The 21,529-nt window shown below is 40.7% G+C and overlaps 1 protein-coding gene across 2 annotated transcripts in view; it reads right to left on the bottom strand.

The window, feature by feature from the left end:
• The window catches only part of LOC144980717 (uncharacterized), an 81,542-nt gene that overhangs the window by 5,796 nt on the left and 54,217 nt on the right, over positions 1 to 21,529 (bottom strand). The window lies entirely within an intron of this gene.

Raw genomic sequence — 21,529 nt, 5'->3', positions numbered from 1 at the left:
GAAGTAAGAAGAAGAAGAAGAAGAAAAGAAGAAGAAGAAGAAGAAGAAAGAAGAAGAAGAAGAAGAAGAAGAAGAAGAAGAAAAGAAGAAGAAGAAGAAGAAGAAGAAGAAGAAGAAGAAGAAGAAGAAGAAGAAGAAGAAGAAGAAGAAGAGAAGAAGAGAAGAAGAAGAAGAAGAAGAAGAATGAAGAAGAAGAGAAGAAGAAGAAGAAGAAGAGAAGAGAAGAAAGAAGAAAGAAGAAAAGAAGAAAGAAGAGAAGAAAAGAAGAAAGAAGAAGAAGAGAAGGAAAGAAGAAGAGAGAACAAAGAAAAGAAAAAAAGTAGAGAAAGAAGAAGAATAAAGAAGAAGAAGAAAGAAGAAAAGAAAAGAAGAGAAAAAAAGAGAAAAGAAAAGAAAGAAAGAAAGAAGAGAGAAGAGAAAGAAGAGAAGAGAAAAGAAGAAGAAGAGAAGAAGAAGAAGAGAAAAAGAAAGAGAAGCAAGAGAAGAGAAGAAGAGAAAAGAAAGAGAAAGAGAAAAGAAGAGAAGAAGAAGAAGAAATGAAAGAAAGAAAGAATAAGAAGAAGAATAAGAAAGAAGAAAGAGAAAAAAGAAGAAAAGAATAGAAAAAAGAGAAAGAAGAGAGAAGAGAAGAAGAAAAGAAGAAGAAGAAGAAGAAAGAAGAGAAGAAGAGAAGAAAAGAAAAGAAGAAGGAAGAAGAAGAAGAAAAGAAGAAGAAGAAAAGAAAGAAAAAGAAAAAGATGAAGAAAGTACAAGAAAAGAAGTAGAAGAGAAGAAGAAGAGAAGAGAAGAAAAGAAAGAAGAAAAGAAGAGAAAGAAAAGAAGAAGAAGAAAAGAAAGAAGAAGAAGAAAGAAGAAGAAGAAGAAGAAGAGAGAAGAAGAAAAGAAGAAAGAAGAAAGAAGAAGAAGAAGAGAAGAAGAGAAGAAGAAGAAGAGAAGAAGAAGAGAAGAAGAGAAAGAAGAAAGAGAGAAGAAAAGAAGAAAGAAAAGAAAAGAAGAAGAAGAGAAGAGAAGAGAAGAGAAGAAGAAGAAGAGAAAAGAAGAAGAAGAAAAAAGAGAAGAAGAGAAAGAAGAAGAAGAAAAAGAAAAGAAGAAAGAAGAAGGAAGAAGAAGAAAAGAAGAAGAAGAAGAAAAGAAGAGAAAGAAGGAAGAGAGAAGAAAAGAGAAGAAAGAAGAAAGAAGAAGAGAAGAAGAGAAAGAAGAAGAGAAAGAAGAGAAAAGAGAAGAAGAGGAAGAAGAAAGAGAAGAAAGAAGAAGAAGAAGAAGAAAGAAGAAAGAAGAAGAAAGAGAAAAGAAGAAAGAGAAGAAAGAAGAGAGAAAAGAAGAAGAGAAGAAGAAGAAAGAAAAGAAAAGAGGAAAAGGAAGAAGAAGAAGAAGAAGAAAGAAAGAAAGAAGAAAGAAGAAAGAAGAAGAAAGAAGAAGGAGAAAGAAAGAGAAGAAAGAAGAAAGAAGAAGAAGAAGAAGAAGAAAGAAGAAGAAAAAGAAGAAGAAGAAGAAGAAGAAGAAAGAAGAAAGAAAAAAGAAAGAAGAAGAAAGAAGAAGAGAAAGAAGAGAAGAAGAAGAAGAAGAGAAGAGAAAAGAGAAGAAGAGAAAGAAGAAGAGAAGAGAAGAAAAGAAAGAAGAGAAGAAAAAGAAGAAGAGAAGAAGAAAAAGAAGAGAAGAAAAAGAAGAGAAGAAGAAGAGAAAAGAAAAGAAAGAGGAAGAAAGAAGAAGAGAAGAAGAAGAAAAGAGGAAAGAAAAGAAAGAAGAAGAAGAAGAGAAAAGAAGAAGAAGAAGAGAAGAGAAAAGAAAGGAAAGAAAAAAAGGGAAAGAAAAAGAAGAAGAAGAAAAGAAGAGAAGAAAAGAGAGAAAAGAAGAGAAGAAAGAAGAAGAAAGAAGAAGAAGAGAAGAAAGAAGAAGAAAAAAGAAGAAAGAAGAAAGAGAGAAAGAAGAAGAAGAAGAAGAAAGAAGAAAAAGAAAGAAAGAAGAAAGAGAAGAAGAAGAAAGAAGAAGAAGAAGAAGAGAAAAGAAAGAAGAAGAAGAAAAAGAGAAGAAAAGAAGAAGAAGAAAGAAGAGAAAAAGAAGAAAGAAGAAGAAAGAAGAAGAAGAGAAGAGGAAGAGAAGAAGAAGAAGAAGAGAGAAAGAAGAAGAAGAAAGAGAAAAGAAAGAGAAGAAAAGAAAAGAAAGAGAAGAAGAAGAAGAAGAAAGAAAAAGAAGAAAGAAAAGAGAAAGAAAAGAGAAGAAAGAAGAAGATGAAGAAGAAGAAAGAAAGAAAGAAAGAAAGAAGAGATAGAAGAAAAGAAGAAGAAGAAGAAGAAAGAAGAAGAAAAGAAGAAGAAGAAAGAAGAAGAGAGAAGAAGGAAGAAGAAGAAAGAAAGAAAGAAAAAAGAAGAAAAGAAGAAAAGAGAAAGAAGAAAGAGAAGAAGAAGAAGAGAAGAAAAGAAGAAAGAAGAAGAAAGAGAAGAAAAGAAGAAAAGAAGAAAGAAAGAAGAAAGAAGGAAAGAGAAGAAAGAAAAAAAGAAGAAGATAGAAAGAATGAAGAAAGAAAGAAGAGAAGAGAAGAAAGAAGAAAGAAAAAGAAAAAAAGAAAGAAAAAGAAGAAAGAAAAGAAGAAGAAGAAGAAAGAAGAGAAAGAAGAAGAAGGAAGAAGAAAAGAAGAAGAAAGAAAAGAAGAAAGAAAGAAGAGAAGAGAGAAAGAAAAGAGAAGAAGAAGAAAGAAAGAAGAAGAAGAGAAGAAGAAGGAAGAAGAAAGAGAGAAGAAGAAAGGAGAAAGTAAAGAGAGAAGAGAGGAAAGACAGAAAGAGAAGAAGAAGAAAGAAAGAAGAGAAGAAAGAAGAAAGAAGAAGAAGAAAGAAAAGAAGAAAGGAAGATAAGAAGGAAAGGAGAAAGAAGAAGAAGAAAAGAAGAAAAGAAAGAAGAAGAAAGAAAGAAAGAAGAAGAAGAAGAAGAGAAAGAAGAAGAAGAAGAGAAGAAAGAAGAAAAAGAAGAAAAGAAGAAGAAGAAAGAAGAAGAAGAAGAAGAAGAAGAAGAAGAAGAGAAGAAGAGAAGAAGAAGAAGAAGAAGAAGAAAGAAGAAGAAGAAGAAGAAGAAGAAGAAGAAGAAGAAGAGAAGAAGAAGAAGAAAGAAGAAGAAGAAGAAGAAGAGAAGAGAAGGAGAAGGAGAAGGAGAAGTAGAAGAAGAAAAAGAAGAAGAAGAAGAAGAAGAAGAAGAAGAAGAAGAAGAAGAAGAAGAAGAAGAAGAAGAAGAAGAAGAAGAAGAAGAAGGAGAAGGAGAAGAAGAAGGAGAAGGAGAAGGAGAAGAAGAAGAAGAAGAAGAAGAAGAAGAAGAAGAAGAAGAAGAAGAAGAAGAAGAAGAAGAAGAAGAAGAAGAAGAAGAAGAAGTTGTCACAATTCTTTGAAATAGGTTATTTTTCCTTATATAGACGAATTACATGTTTCGAAATCAGAATCGATACTGCCCATTACCGATTATTGCCCATCATTAATCCTTGTCAAAAATTATAATACACACATTAGGGTGTGTCTTTTTTACGAAACCCGCCGAAACCCGCCGAAACCCGCCGAAACCCGCCGAAACCCGCCGAAACCCGCCGAAACCCGACGAAACCCGACGAATCCCGACAAAGTTATGGGAAGTAGGTGGCTGTGGGGAGTGAACCTAGAACTCAGGGAAGTGTACACCATTGGGGAGTGAACCTGGGACTGGGTTTCGGCGGGTTCGTAAAAAAGAACCAGTGCTTTTTTACGAAACCCGCCGAAACCCGCCGAAACCCGGCGAAACCCGACAATATCCAGCAAAGTTATGGGAAGTAGACAACTGTGGGGAGTGAACCCGATACTCAGGGAAGTGTACACCAGTCGGGAGTGAACCTGAGACTAAGGTTATCGGCCGGTTTCGGCGGGTTTCGTAAAAAAGAATTAGTGCTTTATTACGAAACCCGCCGAAACCCGCCGAAACCCGACAATATCCGGCAAAGTTATGGGATTTTGGCAACAGTGGGGGGTGGATCCTGGAGTCAGGGAATTGCACACCAGTGGGGAGTTAACCTGGGACTGTGTAAAAAGGATATCAGTGGAAATAAACCTGGGACTAGAGGGAGAGGGTACCATTGAAAGTTGAAGCCGGATATGGGAGTTGAGTACCAGAGGAGAATGAACCTGACACTATAGAAGGTGGGCGCCAGTGGGGAGTGAACCTGGGACTCAGGGAATTTCACACCAGTGGGGTGTTAACCTGGGACTCTGTAAAAAGGATATCAGTGGGAAATAAACCTGGGACTAAAGGGAGATGGATACCATTGAAAGTTGAAGCCGGATATGAGAGTTTGGTACCAGAGGAGAATGAACCTGACACTATAGGGGGTGGGCGCCAGTGGGGAGTGAACCTGGGACTATGTAAACAGGATATCAGTGGGAAATAAACCTGGGACTAAAGGGAGGTGGATACCATTGGGAGTTGAAGCCGGATTTGGGAGTTTGGTACCAGACGAGAATGAACCTGACACTATAGGGGGTGGGCGCCAGTGGGGAGTGAACCTGGGACTATGTAAAAAGGATATCAGTAGGAAATAAACCTGGGACTAAAGGGAAATGGATACCATTGGGAGTTGAAGCCGGATATGAGAGTTTGGTACCAGAGGAGAATAAACCTGACACTATAGGAGGTGGGCGCCAGTGGGGAGTGAACCTGGGACTATGTAAACAGGATATCAGTGGGAAATAAACCTGGGACTAAAGGGAGGTGGATACCATTGGGAGTTGAAGCCGGATTTGGGAGTTTGGTACCAGAGGAGAATGAACCTGACACTATAGGGGGTGGGCGCCAGTGAGGAGTGAACCTGGGACTATGTAAACAGGATATCAGTGGGAAATAAACCTGGGACTAAAGGGAAATGGATACCATTGGGAGTTGAAGCCGGATATGGGAGTTGAGTACCAGAGGAGAATGAACCTGACACTTTAGGAGGTGGGCGCCAGTGGGGAGTGAACCTGGGACAATGTAAAAAGGATAGCAGTAGAAAATAAACCTGGGACTAAAGGGAGATGGACACCATTGAAAGTTGAAGCCGGATATGGGAGTTTGGTACCAGAGGAGAATGAACCTGACACTATAGGGGGTGGGCGCCAGTGGGGAGTGAACCTGGGACTATGTAAAAAGGATATCAGTAGGAAATAAACCTGGGACTAAAGGGAGGTGGATACCATTGGGAGTTGAAGCCGGATTTGGGAGTTGGGTACCAGGAGAGAGAAACCTGACACTTTAGGAGGTGGGCGCCAGTGGGGAGTGAACCTGGGACAATGTAAAAGGATAGCAGTAGAAAATAAACCTGGGACTAAAGGGAGATGGACACCATTGAAAGTTGAAGCCGGATATGGGAGTTTGGTACCAGAGGAGAATGAGCCTGACACTATAGGGGTGGGCGCCAGTGGGGAGTGAACCTGGGACTATGTAAAAAGGATATCAGTAGGAAATAAACCAGGGACTAAAGGGAAATGGATACCATTGGGAGTTGAAGCCGGATATGAGAGTTTGGTACCAGAGGAGAATGAACCTGACACTTTAGGAGGTGGGCGCCAGTGGGGAGTGAACCTGGGACAATGTAAAAAGGATAGCAGTAGAAAATAAACCTGGGACTAAAGGGAGATGGACACCATTGAAAGTTGAAGCCGGATATGGGAGTTTGGTACCAGAGGAGAATGAACCTGACACTATAGGGGGTGGGCGCCAGTGGGGAGTGAACCTGGGACTATGTAAAAAGGATATCAGTAGGAAATAAACCTGGGACTAAAGGGAGGTGGATACCATTGGGAGTTGAAGCCGGATTTGGGAGTTGGGTACCAGAGGAGAGAGAAACCTGACACTTTAGGGGGTGGGCGCCAGTGGGGAGTGAACCTGGGACTATGTAAACAGGATATCAGTGGGAAATAAACCTGGGACTAAAGGGAGGTGGATACCATTGGGAGTTGAAGCCGGATTTGGGAGTTGGGTACCAGAGGAGAGAGAAACCTGACACTATAGGAGGTGGGCGCCAGTGGGGAGTGAACCTGGGACTATGTAAAAAGGATATCAGTGGGAAATAAACCTGGGACTAAAGGGAGATGAATACCATTGAAAGTTGAAGCCGGATATGAGAGTTTGGTACCAGAGGAGAATGAGCCTGACACTATAGGGGGTGGGCGCCAGTGGGGAGTGAACCTGGGACTATGTAAAAAGGATATCAGTAGGAAATAAACCAGGGACTCCCTTTAGTCCCAGGTTTATTTCCCACTGATATCCTTTTTACAGAGTCCCAGGTTCACTCCCCACTGGCGCCCACCTCCTATAGTGTCAGGTTTCTCTCTCCTCTGGTACCCAACTCCCAAATCGGGCTTCAACTCCCAATGGTATCCACCTCCCTTTAGTCCCAGGTTTATTTCCTACTGATATCCTTTTTACATAGTCCCAGGTTCACTCCCCACTGGCGCCCACCTCCTATAGTGTCAGGTTCATTCTCCTCTGGTACCAAACTCTCATATCCGGCTTCAACTTTCAATGGTATTCATCTCCCTTTAGTCCCAGGTTTATTTCCCACTGATATCCTGTTTACATAGTCCCAGGTTCACTCCTCACTGGCGCACACCCCCTATAGTGTCAGGCTCATTCTCCTCTGGTACCAAACTCCCATATCCGGCTTCAACTTTCAATGGTGTCCATATCCCTTTAGTCCCAGGTTTATTTCCTACTGATATCCTTTTTACATAGTCCCAGGTTCACTCCCCACTGGCGCCCACCCCCTATAGTGTCAGGTTCATTCGCCTCTGGTACCAAACTCCCAAATCCGGCTTCAACTCCCAATGGTATCCACCTCCCTTTAGTCCCAGGTTTATTTCCCACTGATATCCTGTTTACATAGTCCCAGGTTCACTCCCCACTGGCGCCCACCCCCTATAGTGTCAGGTTCATTCTCCTCTGGTACCAAACTCTCATATCCGGCTTCAACTCCCAATGGTATCCATTTCCCTTTAGTCCCAGGTTTATTTCCTACTGATATCCTTTTTACATAGTCCCAGGTTCACTCCCCACTGGCGCCCACCCCTATAGTGTCAGGTTCATTCTCCTCTGGTACCAAACTCCCATATCCGGCTTCAACTTTCAATGGTGTCCATCTCCCTTTAGTCCCAGGTTTATTTTCTACTGCTATCCTTTTTACATTGTCCCAGGTTCACTCCCCACTGGCGCCCACCTCCTAAAGTGTCAGGTTCATTCTCCTCTGGTACTCAACTCCCATATCCGGCTTCAACTCCCAATGGTATCCATTTCCCTTTAGTCCCTGGTTTATTTCCTACTGATATCCTTTTTACATAGTCCCAGGTTCACTCCCCACTGGCGCCCACCCCCTATAGTGTCAGGCTCATTCTCCTCTGGTACCAAACTCCCATATCCGGCTTCAACTTTCAATGGTGTCCATCTCCCTTTAGTCCCAGGTTTATTTTCTACTGCTATCCTTTTTACATTGTCCCAGGTTCACTCCCCACTGGCGCCCACCTCATAAAGTGTCAGGTTTCTCTCTCCTCTGGTACCCAACTCCCAAATCCGGCTTCAACTCCCAATGGTATCCACCTCCCTTTAGTCCCAGGTTTATTTCCCACTGATATCCTGTTTACATAGTCCCAGGTTCACTCCCCACTGGCGCCCACCTCCTATAGTGTCAGGTTTATTCTCCTCTGGTACCAAACTCTCATATCCGGCTTCAACTTTCAATGGTATTCATCTCCCTTTAGTCCCAGGTTTATTTCCCACTGATATCCTTTTTACATAGTCCCAGGTTCACTCCCCACTGGCGCCCACCTCCTATAGTGTCAGGTTTCTCTCTCCTCTGGTACCCAACTCCCAAATCCGGCTTCAACTCCCAATGGTATCCACCTCCCTTTAGTCCCAGGTTTATTTCCCACTGATATCCTGTTTACATAGTCCCAGGTTCACTCCTCACTGGCGCCCACCTCCTATAGTGTCAGGTTCATTCTCCTCTGGTACCAAACTCTCATATCCGGCTTCAACTTTCAATGGTATCCATCTCCCTTTAGTCCCAGGTTTATTTCCCACTGATATCCTTTTTACAGAGTCCCAGGTTAACTCCCCACTGGTGTGAAATTCCCTGAGTCCCAGGTTCACTCCCCACTGGCGCCCACCTTCTATAGTGTCAGGTTCATTCTCCTCTGGTACTCAACTCCCATATCCGGCTTCAACTTTCAATGGTACCCATCTCCCTTTAGTCCCAGGTTTATTTCCCACTGATATCCTTTTTACACAGTCCCAGGTTAACTCCCCACTGGTGTGCAATTCCCTGACTCCCAGGATCACCCCCCACTGTTGCCAAAATCCCATAACTTTGCCGGATATTGTCGGGTTTCGGCGGGTTTCGGCGGGTTTCGTAATAAAGCACTAATTCTTTTTTACGAAACCCGCCGAAACCGGCCGATAACCTTAGTCTCAGGTTCACTCCCGACTGGTGTACACTTCCCTGAGTATCGGGTTCACTCCCCACAGTTGTCTACTTCCCATAACTTTGCTGGATATTGTCGGGTTTCGCCGGGTTTCGGCGGGTTTCGGCGGGTTTCGTAAAAAAGCACTGGTTCTTTTTTACGAAACCCGCCGAAACCCAGTCCCAGGTTCACTCCCCAATGGTGTACACTTCCCTGAGTTCTAGGTTCACTCCCCACAGCCACCTACTTCCCATAACTTTGTCGGGATTCGTCGGGTTTCGTCGGGTTTCGGCGGGTTTCGGCGGGTTTCGGCGGGTTTCGGCGGGTTTCGTAAAAAAGACACACCGCACACATTATGTATTCTGACAACACGAACACTGCTAAGATGTCTGAGAGAGAGAGGGAGAGGATGGGGATTTCCAATGCATACAATCAATGTCCGAAATTTCAGACAAAAACTACAAAATCATCTGTTGGGATTAAGAATGCAATCGCTGAATGAATCATGAGATTTACGTTGGATAAACCCGGTGACAATCGGATGCATAAAAGACGACATTCACACTGCATAATCTGGAAAGGCGGGATGTAGGGGGGGGGGGGGGGGGGGGGGGGGGGGGGGGGAGGGGGGTTGGGGGGTAAGAGAATCGCGTATAAAAATAATTTGGCAAGAAACTCTCAAACCTATGACTTCCCGAAGTCCCTTTTTTTAAGAGTTTTTTTTTTCTTTTTTTTCCAAAATGAAGGTCACAATTTTAATCGATAGATATTTGAAGGACGAGTTTTCTGGCCAAATTTTTTGAATACGTGGGTTTTTTTGTTCCTTCAGAGCAAAAAAAAAAAAAATAAAAAGTAATCCTTCAGCCCATGAAACCGGAGTTTATACCGGTTCCTATAGCGTGAAACGAACAATAACAATTACTTGCTATCCTTTGGATAGGACGCTAGTCTATCGCAAAGTACTTTCCGCCAGATCTAACAGACCCAGCTACCCATTCACTGCTGGGTGGAAAACGGCGTTGGGGGGGGGGGGGCGGAGGTCAGAAAAAAAAATCAGCTGCACCCGGGATCAATCTCGGTTCCTTTGTGTGTGAAGCGAGTGCTCTACCAACTCGTTCTACATGTTTCGTGTTGCTGTTGGTTAGGGATCTTTTTGTAAAGCGCTTTGAGCACGTTAATTGGATATTGCGCTATATAAAACTTCACGTTTTTTGTGGGGGGGGGGGTTTATTTGTTTGTTTCTTTTGTTTGTTTTGTTTGTTTTTGTTTTGTTTTGTTTTATTTTTTTTATTTTTTTTTTTTGTTTCTTTTAAATATGATTTTGTAATTTTGATAAGTGCTGTCAAGGGTCTTCTTAATCAAACGAAATTTGAAGGAAAACATTTCTGGCCAAAATGAGAAAAGAAAATGATTTATGGAGTTTGGCATTTTATCATGTTTCATTGTAAAAGGATTAAGTTTAAACAAAATAATTCAAAATGAGCTTTCATATAATACAATATCCACTAAATGTGCTCAAAGCGCTTTACAAGGGGCCCCTAACCAACAGCAACATGTAACATGTAGAACGAGACATGACGCCTGTTCGGCGATATTACAATTAATGTTGTTTTTTCCCCGATAGAGACAACGTGGTTTAACGGCCAAGTACTCATTTTACACCTGAGTACCTACGGTGAGAGAATTTGAGTAAAGAGCCTTTTTTCCAAGGACTCAACTATGCGCATGCGCCAAGCGAGGCTGGCTCGAACCCAGGACCTTCCGATCCGAAGCGAGTGTCATACTACAAGACCAACATAGCCACACAAAAGGTGTTAGTTGACCTGTCAATGTTGTGATCTCCACCGACAAGTTACATATATTGACTGTCTCCTTTAACCTTTTGAGAGCAATAAATCACACAAGTATTGCAATGAACTGTGACCTATGAACTTTGACACAACCTAAACGACACAACCGGAACTGATTTCTAGCGGATAATAGTAAAAGTACATCTCGACGTGTACATATATTATGCAGGTCTGACATTCGAACCCGCTTATGGGCCTGGCCTAGTTTAACATTGTTGTAGTGAACAATATAATATATTTTGCGTAATTTTTGTTGTTGTTGAGATTTCCAATACAACAATGAGTCAATCAAGACAATTGGATTATCAGACCTGCAAATAAGGGTACATTGGTACCTCAGTTTTCTTATATCGGTGCTGATGGTTTTCCTCGGATCCGCGGAAATCCGCGATTTTTGTGTCAGAGGAGGAATTTCCTCCTTTAAAAAAATGACATTTTCCTCAATCAAATTTTTTGGCTTTGAGAGATTTGATTTGTGGTGGAACAAACTGGTGCAGCTTCCCCACTATCCAGAAGATAGCTAGAGTAGTTTATCATCTCAATGGCTCTAACAATGGGAGTTAGTGAAGTAAACATGTGGCGTAAATAAAACCATTCATAATTTTCCTCCTTTTTCCCTTTTTGTCACCATCAGCACTGTTATATCTATTCGTACTTTTTTTTCTGTTTGTTGGTTTGTTTTGGGTTTGATTTTGTTGGGGGTTTTTTCAGGTCTGATAACCCAAATTGTTATAGGCCAATGTTGTAATGGAAATACTCCCAAACCAACACAAAATATTGTCCATTACAATAATCTTAAAACAAGACCAATAGTCTGATGTCACGTCCACTCAGCAAAGAGCAGTTTGGTTCTACACAAAGAAAATCGGTACTTTTTATTCCTCAAGCTGGCTAGAACTTTTTCACATGTCATGTGATCAGAATGTATAAATGTTTTAAAACATGATTAGATTTATAATGTTTTTCTCCTCTGGATACACTTTTATGCTCGTCGGAGGAGTATTTCATAAGGGCGTCCGCCATTGTTCCGATAGTTTAGAACCAGTTACTAAGTTACGATGCGTCATTACGAGGGAAGTGACGTCACGACTGTTGAAGCCTATTGCAGTCGGTACTCAGCCGTGCAAAGCATAAGAACACGCCGGTCAAGGCGACCTACAAAAACTAGAGGTGTCTAAATAGGGAATGAGATTAGTGGAAGAGTAGCGTCCCTTGATTGGACGTCACCTTACAGAGAGAATGTCAACTTAAAGATCGCTGAGAAACTATTTAACTAACCGCGCGGTTTCACAGGAAGCAAGGACGAGAGATGCATGCGCGAACCATAATGACGTTCTCTCTCTAATAACTTCTTCGCCGGTGACGTCCAATCAAGGGACGCTACGCTTCCGCTCATCTCATTCCCTATACGCCAATAAGATGGACAGAAAGATAAAGTGAGTAAATGTGACTCATATATATATATATATATATATATATATATATATATATATATATGAGGGAACAACACAGAACAAAACAAACGACGTTTCGGCCTTTGGCCTTCTTCAAGTTAACACGGAAGATGTTATAATATATGTTTTTTTATTATCTATGCATAACATATTTCGAGTTTACTTGAAGAAGGTTGAAGTGTCGTTTGTTTTGTGGTATTCCCTTTTATATAGGCTCATTGTCGCAATGGAAATACTCTCAAACCACCACAAAATATTGTCCAACAATGTTGAAACAAGACCATAATACTCTTCAACAGTCGTAACGTCACTTCCTTCCTAATGACGCATCGTAACTTAGTAACACTGACTCTAAACTATCGGAACAATGGCGGACGCCCGTATGAAATATTTCTCCGACGAGCAAAAAAGCGTATCCAGAGGAAATAAACCCATAAATTTGATCATCTTTTGACTTTTACACATTCTGATCACAAAGCATATGAAAAGTTCTAGCCAGCATGAAGAATAAAAAGTAATGATTTTATTTGTTTATAACCAAGATGGCCGCCGTTGCCGGGCGGCGTGACATCAGACTACTGAATCCTATTGCAGTCAATACTCAGCCCTCCAAAGTATAAGAACACGTCAGTCAATGCGACTTTCTCACAAAAACTAGAGGTGCCTAAATGAGCCAATAAGATGGAGAGAAAGATAAAGTGAGTAAATGTGACACAGAACAAAACAAACGATGTTTCGGCCTTTGGCCTTCTTCAAGTAAACACGAAATACGTTATGTATGTTGGGGTTTTTTTTTTTATTATATATAACATATTTCGTGTTTACTCGTTTGTTTTGTGTTATTCCCATTTTTGTCTTCATCAAGTTGTCATAAACGCTGGAACGGAAGTTGTTTAGGAAATTCGCGGCTACGCATTGATGTTGGCCATATGTGTGAATTTCCGTCGTTGGAGGCTTTAAGGATTGTTCAAGAACAGAATCGCAAAGAAGCTAATAATAATAATACTGATAATATTTCGATAAAACCGGGCTGTCTCACGCCCTGGATGTTAAACTTTGTGGTATTTTTAGCCCATCAATAATGGCGATGACCCAACTTTGTCACAAACGGCGACATAAGTGTTGTTGTAACGGTATAAATGTGGTAAGTACATGATACTATAATATCTGATTCTCGTTAAACTGCAATGAGCAGAGATTAACGTGACAAGGGCCTGTCTTCATGAACTCGAACTAGCGCTTAGTCTCTGACAATCTCTGACTTTAGTAAATAAATGACTTTGAAAAAAAATCGGATCTCATATTATGAGCTGACTAAGCAAGTCCGGGACTAAAATCACGGCACCTTCGGACTAAGTGTTAGTCATTTGCCGAAACAAGACTTCATGATTTAGTCTGAGTCTAGTTACTAGGTGACGTCATAACATCAACAAAATAGCAGCTATTTTTAGTTAGGGTTAGTGCGCTTCGCTTTGAAAAGAAAATACGTCGGTTACGAATGATGAGGCAAAAAGTGTCCTGTTGCCATTGACACTGGCTTTAAAAAATTATAAGATAAGTGCAGATCGTCGAAAGTACACAATTTTGTGAGTAAAAACTAAGAACAAAAACCCCGATTCTACCCGCTCGGTCATTGAGAGTGACTGAAAGACTCCGAAATCAAAGGGTTTGCGTCAAAGAACAACAAATGATTAGAAAGTATAGTGGAGAAAAAAGTTATTCTGTTGACATTGCAATTGACTGAAATAATGTGATTAATCAGAACACACTTTCTATTTTGTGTAATTATTTGGTTTTGGTTTAATTTCTTTGAGTGTCAATATCGGTGTTCGGTTGTCTTGTCTCGATGAAACTGCCATTGTTCCAAATTATAGAATTGACGGTCGACGATGGATATTATTGCAATTTATAACAGTCGACAGTCAGTATCATGTGTGTTATTAATTTCCAAATCCAAGCATCAGTAACACACTTTATAGTCACCTGGAACAACTACAAAAGACGTCTAACTTCTACGTCATGGCACAAGACCGAAGGGCTAGAGCTCAGGTGGTCGCTGGTTCGGATAAGTAAGTAAGTAATTTCCAATTTGGAAATCTTTTGCGTTGTAAGAATGAAGGCGTGACTATCTTTCCTATCTTCATGTAGTAGAGATGTGATGTTACCCGCACAAAATAGCCGAATTAGTCACCGTCCTTACAACGCCCACTTCTAGGCAAGTGACTGGCTAGTCAGAGACTAGAAAGCGTTCATGAAATCCGATTTTTTTAGACGCTTGCTTCTCTTGGGCTAAAGATAGCTAGGCTCTTTACTCACATTCTTCTCTCACCGTACTCAGGTGTGAAATGAGTACCTGGGCGTTTAATAGCGTTGTCTTTGTCGGGAAAGAAATGTAATATATATATATATATATATATATATATATATATATATATATATATATATATATATATCGTCAAGCAGGCGTCAGGTCTCGTTCTACGTGTTGTTAAGTGTTGCTGTTAGTCAATGACCCTTTGTAAACCGCTTAGAGCATGTTTAGTGGATATTGCTCTATAAAAAAGCGATAATTTTCTACTCTTCTGCAGTCTGTACTCAAATTCAAAGTGGCGTGTGAACAAATTTACTTGGTTTATTTTTTGTTATCAGTTGAAGATTGGTTTTGAGCCCGAAACGTTCGTACGTGGTATTTATTTATTTATTTATTTATTTTTTTTTTTTTTTTAAAGTTCTTATATATTCATTTTTGTCCTTACCTCTTACTGTATTTGTGACCCTTCGCCTCAAAACGGTATTAAGTCAGTTGGTCAAGATGTTTAAAATTGAATTTATAGCCAGAAATATCAGACTTGTGTTGAGTTTATATCATTTATTGAAGAGAATGGCAACTATATTTTAGGGTGCTGATGTCAACAATTTATATTTTGGACCAGTTTAACATTAAATTCGGCTCTTAAGCATTTAGCTCGTTCCGACATAATACCGTTTTGAGACGATGGGTCACATTTGTGTTTGGCTGAAGAAGGGTTTACATGTTATTTATAAATGAAGTAAACGCAAAGGTTTTTCCTGGCCAAAAATGTAAACGTTATTTTGGCATTGTTTGGCAGAAAATCATTGCAATACTCTTCAACAGTCGTAACGTCACTTCCTTCCTAATGACGCATGGTAACTTAGTAACACTGGCTCTAAACGATCGGAACAATGGCGGACGCCCGTATGAAATATTTCTCCGGCGAGCATAAAAGCGTATCCAGAGGGAAAAAAACCCCATAAATTTGATCATGTTCTGACTTTTACACATTATTATCACAAGGCATATGAAAAGGGAATGAAAAGTTCCAGCCAGCATGAAGAATAAAAAGTAATGATTTTCTTTGTTTAGAACCAATATGGCCGCTGTTGCTGGGCGACGTGACATCAGACTATTGAATCGAATTGTGTCAAAGTATACAGGGTTATTGTGATGTATGTGTTTCAAATCCATGCGCTTGTATGTAGGATCTACATCATAATAAAGCGATATACATGAGATGTACATAACATGTACGTAGATTAGGTCAGGTTGTGGGATGCACGGCGAATCGGTTATACGGGATTCCGGCAAACCGAAAAGTCAGAATATTCTATTATTTATTTGCAGGTCTGATACTGATACCCGATCACAATAATACGCTTCTACAGTCATGACGTCACTTCCCTCGTAATGGCGCATGGTAACTTAGCAACTGGGTCTAGACTATCGGAACAATGGCGGACGATCTTGTGAAATATTTCTCCGACGAGCATAAAAGCGTAACCAGAGGGGAAAAAAAACATTATAAATCTGATCATGTTTTGACTTTTACACATTCTGATCACATTACATATGAAAAGTTCTAGCCAGCATGAATAATAAAAAGTGCCGATTTTCTTTGTTTGGAACCACGCTGCTCGCCGCTGCTGGGCGACGTGACATCAGACTATTGAATCCAATTATGGTATTGTTTTCAAACATTGTTGTAATGGACAGTATTCGCGTTGGTTTGAGAGGATTTAAACTTAAGATTATAATATAGAGTGCAATATCCACTAAACGTGCTCAACGCGCTTTACAATGGGGTCCTTGACCAACAACAACACGTAACTTGTAAGAGGAGACATGACGCCTGTTACTGTTAGACGATACTACATAATCATATTTGTCCCGACAATAGAGACAACGCTGTTAACGGCCAGGTTCTTATTTTACATCTGAGTACGGTGAGAGAATGTGAGTAAGTAAAGAGAGCCTTTTTTCCGAGGACTCAATAATGCGCCGCTCAGAGCTGGTGGGCTCGAACCTAGGACCTTCCAATCCGAAGGCGAATGTCATACCACACGCAGAAGACCACATAGCCGCACACTTTCCATCACAATCTGGGTTATTTGGCTGGTTTAGGTGATTAAGCGCTAACCCACACCGGAGACTTGACTCCCTCCGACGACCCGGCACTGCCGTCTTCTGCCGTCTTCCGGATAAAGACGTCGAGCACGGACAAATAAATACTAAGAAAAGAGAAGAGCCGCTAGATCTACCCATACCAAGCACCCGACGTCCTCTGCCGTTTGTTTTCGAGCTTGGTATGGGTAGGTCGAGCGACTCTTCTCTTTATTCTTAGTATTTTGTCTGTGCCCGACGTCTTCATTCGGAAGACAGCAGTGCCGGGTCGTCGGAGTCAGTCTCCTGTGTGGGTTAGCCTTTAAAATAAATACTGGGACTTGGGTTAATTTTTTATGTTTTAAAAAAAATTAATTTGTGATCACCAGTTCACCAGCCTTCGATTTTCAGTGAACACTTCATCTCCTTATTTTTGTGTTGTTCCCTTATATATGAGTCACATCTAGTCACTTTATTTTTTTATCTCCATTTTATCTTCATTTAGGCACCTCTAGCTTTGGTTTTTTCTTATTTATTTATTTTTTTTTCTTATTTCGTCTCTTTGTCTCTCTATTCCCCCTCCCACCCTCCCTCTTCTCTCTCTCTCTCCCTCTCTCTCTCTCTCTCTCTCTCTCTATCTATCTATCTCCCTCTCTCTCTCTCCCTCTTCCCCCCCCCCTCTCTCTCTCTCTCTCCCTCTTCCCCCCCTCTCTCTCTCTCTCCCTCTCTCTCTCTATCTATCTATCTCCCTCTCTCTCCCCCCCCCTCTCTCTCTCTCTCTTTCTCTCTCTCTCTCTCGATTTATAGTTATCTCTTCATCACCTTATTTCATCTCTCTCTCTCTCTATTCCCCCCCCCTTCCCTTCTCTCTCTCTCTCTATCTATCTATCTATCTATCTCTATCTCCCCCACCTCTCTCTCTCACTCTCTTTCTCTCTCTCTCTCTCTCTCTCTCTCTCTCTCGTTCCCTTGCAGACATATACACAACTAGCTCTTTCTTGATCTCTCTCTCTCCCTCTCTCTCTCTCTCTCTCTCTCTCTCTCTCTCTCCCTTGTAGACATATACACAACTAGCTATCTCTTGATATCTCTCTCTCTCTCTCTCTCTCTCTTCTCTCTCTCTCTCTCTCTCTCCTTCCCTTGCAGACATATACACAACTAGCTCTTTCTTGCTCTCTCTCTCTCTCTCTCTCCTACTTCCCTCAACACCCCCCCCCCCCAATCCCCTCCCTTTTTTTCCCGTCGATATATAGATTTACTTAAACTAACAAAATTAATTTCAGATGACTGGTCATTTTACTTTAAACCCTATTATTGGCATCGTTTACATTACACAACTTAATACCATGGGTACAAACCGACGTGCACTTATTTGCAAGTCTGATAACCCAGTTCCTTATGGGATCTCATTGTTGTAATGGAAATCTCAACTAAAAAAAAAAAAAAAAAGACTCAAAAATTGTCCATTACAACAATGTTAATCTAGGCCCATAAGTGGGTTCGCTTGTCAGACCTGTATATATGTACACGTCGGTCCAAACAAATACGAAACTTTAAGGGGTTTTTTTTCTTCCCTTTTAACCAGTTAACCACCGGTGTTTCTTTTTTACGAAACCCGCCGATACCCGACAAAGTTATGGGAAGTAGGCAGCAGTGGGGAGTGAACCTGGGACTCGTTCACACACACACACACACACACACACACACACACACACACACACCCACACACACACACCCATTTTTGCTGGATTCATATCGGCGGATCGAACCTCTGAAGTCCCGATTTTCACGATCGGCGGATCAAACCTCTGAAGTCCCGATTTTCACGATCGGCGTATCAAACCTCTAAAGTCTACATAGATACATACGAGCTTTGCGCACGATGTTTAATTTAATTTTGGGCGGATCAGACCTCTGCTGTCATCAGATCCGCCCCAAATCAAATAACACATGGTACGAAAAGATCGTATGTATGTAGACTTCAGAGGTTTGTTTGCCGATCGTGAAAATCGAGACTCAGAGGTTTGATTCGCCGATCGTGAAAATCGACACTCAGAGGTTTGATTCGCCGATCGTGAAAATCGAGACTCAGAGGTTTGTTTGCTGATCGTGAAAATCGAGACTTCAGAGGTTTGATTCGCCGATCGTGAAAATCGAGACTCAGAGGTTTGATTCGCCGATCATCGATATGGTGACTTTTACTTATGTACCTTTCTTATTTATAAATACACGATACGTCTATGCTGTCATTCTTTAGACTTACTTTTTCGAAATTTGTCGCTTACGATAACACACAAAATCAACGACGATATTTCAATCTCCATCAAAATTTCGTTTCGTTTCAATCGGCAACCAATTTTAGTGCGGCTATGTGGTTTTGTGGTATGACACTCGCTTTCGGATCGGAAGGTCCAGGGTTCGAGCCTCACTCGGCGCATAGTTGAGTCCTTTGAAAAGGCTCTTTACTTACATTCTTTCAACGAATTCAGGTGTAAAATGAATACCTGGTCGTTAACAGAGCGTTGTCTCTGTCCGAAAAAAATGTAATGTCGCATACCAGGCGTCATGTCCCGTCCTACGTGTTAAGTGTTGCTGTTGGTCTGGGACCTCTTGTAAAGCGCTTTGAGTACGTTTAGTGGATATTGCGCTATATAAAAGCTCAATTTAATTTATTTATAAATACACGAGAAGTCTTTACTGTCATTCTTTAGACTTATATTTGCTAAATTTGTTGCTTACGATAATACATGTAATCCACGACGATATTTCAATCTCCATCAAAATTTCGTTTCGTTTCAATCGGTAATCAGTTTTAGTTTTATTTAGTCGGTTCGTGTCATTTACACGGTTTCCCAGTTAAACGGACTTAGGATGTCAACATTAATTTATTATTGTTCGTTCTTGTCGTCTTCGGTTAGGGTTAAAGTACCAGTAAATAAAACCATCAATATGCAATACCACCTACTACTACTGTCTGTCATGACAGTTTCCCACTTCCGTTTCATCAAACATCAAACGTCGAAACATATAAATAAAAAAAGAATAAAAACCTAAAACAATGGACAGTAGTAGCCGCTGTCGTACAATGCCAAAATGCTTTTTTTTTTTTTGTTTAAATAAAAATTATTTGGTCAGAAAACTTAGTTTTTTTAAAAATTGAGCTTTATATAGCGCAATATCCACTAATGTGCTCAAAGCGCTTTACAACTGGTCAACAGCAACATTTAACATGTAGGACGGGACATGACGCCTGTTAGGCGATATTACAATTTTTCGGACAAAGACAACGCTGTTATCGGTCAGGTACTCATTTTGCACCTGAGTACGGTGAGATAATGTGAGTAAAGAGCCTCGAGGCTCGAACCCAGGACCTTCCGATCCGAAAGCGAGTGTCATACCACTAGACCACATAGCCGCACATTTTACTTCATGAATCTATGAATTGAGCACGCTTAGAAAGTGTATATTTGCACTATATAAATGTTCAAGTGTTGAAATAACTAACAACTTGTAAACACGTCGTATATCTTGGGCCCATGGAATTCTCAGGTTTAAGAGCTTTTGACAAGCTGGGAGTTAATTTAATCGATAAAAAAAAAAAAAAAATTCTGGCCAAATTGAAGAAATGCGTTTAGTCATGTCATGATGACAAGAGATCAGACTAGAGAATGACAATGTAGGCTTATTGTGTATTTATAAATAAGAAAAGTAGGCACATATGTGAAAGTCACACGATACAACAACACACACACACACACAAACACACACACATATACACACACAAACACGCACATATATACACACATATATACACACACAAAACACACACACGTTGCAATGTTATCGCAGTGTGCTAGAGCGCGTAATGTTACATATATTTTGACAACGAATGGATGCTTGTGTGTGTGTGTGTGTGTGTGTGTGTGTGTGTGTGTGGGAGGGCGGTGGGGGGGGGGGGTAGGTAAGGAGGAGGATTCCTCACAAAACATCATCAATATCAGACACTGAACCTTATCACAATTGGATTCAATAGTCTGATGTCACGTCGCCCAGCAACGGCGACCATCGTGGTTCTAAACAATGAAAATCGGTACTTTTTATTCTTCATGCTGACTAGAACTTTTCATAATGATCAGAATGTGTAAAAGTCAAAACATGATCAGATTTATAATGGGTTTTTTTTTCCTCTGGATACGCTTTTATGCTCGTGGGAGAAATATTTCATAAGGGCGTCCGCCATTGTTCCGATAGTTTAGAGCCAGTTACTAAGTTACCATGCGTCATTACGAGGGAAGGGACGTTACGACTGTTGAAGCGTATTACTCGCACATCTTAACGTTATAAAACTATTTTTTACAGATTGATATAGGCGTAACTTGCAACGCTTTTCTACATCAAGGGTAATGTAAATGTTGCTGCTCGAAGCTCGAAGAAATAAATAAATAACGATGTGAAATTTAATGTAAGCTTCAATTTAATATACCATTATCGTGTAATAGAATATAATTTAATATTTGATATAATATTATTATCTCATTTGTCTGTAGTGTTTCATTCATCCTGTTTTGTTGATAAAGGGGAAAGCCGAAACGTCCATTTTTATCTGTTTTCGTATATTATTACACTGAAGCTTACATTCAACTTCACAAATTTTATCACCCGTTGACTCAGATAATTATTTGTGGCCCATCGTCTCAAAACGGTATTATGTCGGGATGAACCATATACTAAATAGCCAAATTAAAGCTAAACTGGTCAACAATTGGAATTATTGCTATTTAGCATTCTAAGATATGGTATTCATTCTATTCACTAAATTATTGCAAATCTGGTATTTCTGGCCATAAATTTAATTTACAGCATCTTATTCATTCCGACATAATACCGTTTTGAGACGAAGGGTCACATTTATAAAAATCTGCTAGAGCAGAATGATCGGTCATTTATTTGATGTTGTGAATCGCCGCCATCTGCTGTCTGGCTAACGAATTCAATCCCTCGTGGGGGCGGGGACGTAACATCCTCTAAGCTTGGTGAGAAGTTGCCAGGCTTTGATACCAGTAAGAGGAGACACTGGGTAGCTGCGAATTGGCTTCGGTCGAGGAGCTGCCTAACGGCGAGTGCGCTTCATCGGTGGGGTCTTTCTACCTGTCCAACATGTACCCGCTGTGGGCAAGAACCTGAGACGGCAGAGCATCTAGTCGAACGGTGTGTTGTGACGATGCTACCCGGCGGGTTTGCGACGGTGCACGAATGCGGACCGGACTTTGCTGATTGGGTCGAAAGTCATAACATAGTAGTATGAAAACCATAAGAGGCTGCTGCTGTCTGGCTGCCTTGTTGCCAGATTATTTTGCGCGCATCTACAGACTTTATTACCGGACCGAT

Source organism: Berghia stephanieae, chromosome 10, assembly GCF_034508935.2.
Source record: "Berghia stephanieae isolate SIO BIC M18660-M18661 chromosome 10, UCSD_Bste_1.3, whole genome shotgun sequence".
Taxonomy (NCBI): domain Eukaryota; kingdom Metazoa; phylum Mollusca; class Gastropoda; order Nudibranchia; family Aeolidiidae; genus Berghia; species Berghia stephanieae.
Note: the sequence above shows the minus strand (reverse complement) of the source record. Positions and strands in the feature narration are given on the sequence as shown.